Genomic DNA, 3704 nt, shown 5'->3' on the forward strand with positions numbered 1-3704 from the left:
GCAAACGACAGGTCGGCAGGCAAGGGTCGATAATCCAGAGTAGTGGGGCAAAGGTATAGGACGGCAGGCCGGCCTCGGGGTTAGGGGGAGACAGAGAGGTCAGGCAGGCCGGCCTCGGGGTTAGGGGCAGGCAGAGAGGTCAGGCAGGCAGGCCGGCCTCGGGGTTAGGGGGAGACAGAGAGGTCAGGCAGGCCGGCCTCGGGGTTAGGGGGAGACAGAGAGGTCAGGCAGGCCAGCCTCGGGGTTAGGGGGAGACAGAGAGGTCAGGCAGGCGGACTCAGACTCAGGACAGGCAAGGGTTAAAACCAGGAGGGCGAGAAAAAGGGAGATTGGGGAAAGCAGGAGCTGAGACAAAACGCTGGTTGACTTGAACAAACACGACTAACTGGTAAAAGACAGAGAACACAGGTATAAATACACAGAGGATAATGGGGTAGATGGGCGACACCTGGAGGGGGGTGCAGACAAAGCACAAGGACAGGTAAAACAGATGAGGATGTGCTGATCAGCTCCCTGCTAGTCAGTCTAACTTGTATTCAACTTTTGCATGCACTTTGAGTTAGTGTTACTACTGTGTAAATCCTGCAATGTGGACAAATAGTGTTTTTATTTGTGTTAAGTATTGATATTATTTGTCTGTAGGCAGTATTCTCTCAGGTAGGAATATGCTGGTTCTCTAAGGAGTTTAATCTGCATTGTAGTAAATTACAAAGGATGGTTCGATTCAGATTGACTAGACGTGGTCATTTAAACAAAGTGTTTTGAGTGCCTTAAAGTTCTATTAGTAAAGTTGTAAAGTTGATGTGTGAGTCATGATATTTTATAATCTTTATTTTAGCCTGTAGATCCATTGAGATAGTCTAATGTATTCTAGTTGGTGTAGCTGTGGAGGCAGTAGCATCATCAATGTTGCTGTTCTAATGTGTTGAGACTGAGGAGAGAGACTGAGATGAGTGTGAAAGAAAGATGGAGGGAGAGATGAGAGAAGTCTTGGAACATGATATGTAGGGATTTGATTAGTGTTGTTCCTGGTCAGGTCCCGTCTTAAGGAAAACCTCTGGGCCCTAGATGTGGTTGGGTCACGTGTTAAGGAAAACTCTTGAGTCTAAGATGTGAGATGGAGGTCAAGTGATCTAGTTCCTAGCATGTATTGGTATAATTGTGGTTAATCTACGCATAGTGAACATCACAGTTCTATCTTATTAGGAGTGTGGTATATCTTCAGTCATAGTCTCTTAGATTGAAAGTACTTTTACAAGTACTCCTGACGTAACTTATTGTATAAGATATTGTACAGATGACTTGGTACCCTTATGACTTCAGGATCTTTGTAATTGCTCAAGGATGAACTAGACTTGTGGACGCTTACAATTTTTCTCTGACGGTCTTGGCTGCATTTCTTTGATTTTTCCTAGAGATCAAGCATAAAGAGTGACTGAGTTTGAAGGTAGGCTTGAATACACACAGGTAATCATCATTTGACTAAAATTATAATGAATCATTACGCCTATCTGAAGCTTCTAAAAGCCATGACATATATTGGGTTTCTGGAGATTTTTCCAAAGGGCCGTTTAAAAAATTTCCAAGCCGTTTTCAAGCCGGTTTACAAAGGCACAGTCAAACTGAACCTTTAAACAGCTCATCAAAGAACACTTTCTTTCCTGTCGTTGTTATTGTTGTGTGAAACATTGATGTTATGTGATTTTCTCTCTATTTAAAACTACTTTAATTTGACGACTTTTCTTTGTGTGATTTACTTTATCAGAGTAACACCACTATGTGTCTTAATGATCACATGGTTTTATTCTGTTATTTGCATCGACTTGTTTTATGAAATATTTTATGGAATATCTATTTTTTATGTTATTTGTTTTGATACTGTTACAAACACATTTTTTGGTATGCAATCTGTGCTACAATATTTATTTAATTTCTTCTAAAGTTGTGTTAAATGTTTAGGCCAATCTGCATTGGTTCTCTGTTTCTACACATTTTAACATTCAAAGATATTGACCTCTGAATCCTCACTAGATTTAACCATATCTTCTAACATTAACTATTGTCTTTGGTGGAAATGTGAATAACTTGAATCCTTGTCAGAATGTCCTTTTCCAGTGTCAATGTTTACCTGTATATGTCCCTGACAGTGTCTGCAGCATTACAACATGAAACGATGACATGATACTGGTCTGACTATTGAGCTACAGAGCTCTGTGTTAAACTGTTATCAGTGAATGTTCTACATGCTACTGGGTCTGGGAGGACACCATGTACAACACAACGTCTGTCATTATTGGTGCTGATGTGAAGCTATGCAACAAACTGACATTAAAAGATCATCAATGTATTATGTATTAAACTGAGATAATGTCATGCTGAAGGTTGACCGTGATTGAAGATTTTACAACATGGACTGGTAATATTTAATGTACATGTTTGAGTATTTCATTTATTTATAGCTATTTAGTGAATTTAGTTTTGTCTGCTAAACTGCATGCTGGAACTAGTGACTGGTCTGTAGTGACTGAATGCAGTTTAATGTTTAACCACTAGATGAAGGACTTGAGATACAAAAGCTCAGCCTTTTGTAAAGATGACCTGAAACCAGGTGTCTGAGTTGTTACATGTTTGGTATGGTAAGTATACGTTGTGGACATCTGTGTTGTATTGTGTATTGTAAGTATAGCAGGTTCCTGCTCTCTCTCTCTCAGGTCCTGTAAATGCACAACAGGACAGCAGTGACCGTGCTGGACATACCAATGTTCACTACTGTACATAGTTACCACCTCAAACTCAGTTGTTGGTCCCCCTCTTCTAAGCTGCTGCTACTCTCTGTTATTATCTATGCATAGTCACTTTAATAACTCTACCTAAATGTACATATTACCTCAATAACCTCGACACCGGTGCCCTCGCACATTGACACATTGACGCCGTACAGGTACCCCCTGTATATATTGTTATTTACTGATGCTCTTTAATTATTTGGTATTTTTATCTGTTTTTTGTAGGTATTTTTTTAAACTGCACTGTTCGTTAAATGCTTCTCAGTAAGCATTTCACTGTAACGTCTACACCTGTTGTATTCGGCGCATGTGAGAAATAAGATTTAATTTGAAAAAACTCATAGGTTTTATTTAGAATGGGTTCTCCAGACACAGTTTGTTAACTGTAGACATGCTATGTTAGACCCATTCAACCATGCATTATCCATACACAACCCCCCAAGTACACATAGTGTTATTTTAGAATGATTCAAAATACAACTTCACACCACTCTTCTATGTTCTCTCTCTGGTGAGCTCTAGTTACTACTAAATTACTACACAATTACTACAGAAACTAAAGTTAGACAAATGTTCCTGAGACTTGCAGGTGACTTCCTTTGTTTCCTATATGAGTTGTGGTACTGTCTTCTGTTTAACAATTCTCCTCTTAAGTGCCAATTGGTGTCGTTCCTTCTGACGTCTGAGACAAACAGAGATGTGTGTTGCGTATCTGTGTGCATTCCATTCACAGCTCTGTGAGAGAGTGGAGGGAGCAGAGAGAGGGACAGAGAGAGACACCCTCATTACTCACTCGAACACCAACCCTCTTAAGCCCGTGTAACTCAGGACCCCAACTGACCCCTTAGCTGGGCCAGATGGAGTCTCTTTTCTCTCTCTATGATGTGTGGTTCTGAACTGGCTAGGACTGGAAGTATG

The sequence above is a fragment of the Salvelinus sp. IW2-2015 genome, unplaced genomic scaffold (genome assembly GCF_002910315.2).
Source record: "Salvelinus sp. IW2-2015 unplaced genomic scaffold, ASM291031v2 Un_scaffold3092, whole genome shotgun sequence".
Classification (NCBI taxonomy): Eukaryota; Metazoa; Chordata; class Actinopteri; order Salmoniformes; family Salmonidae; genus Salvelinus; species Salvelinus sp. IW2-2015.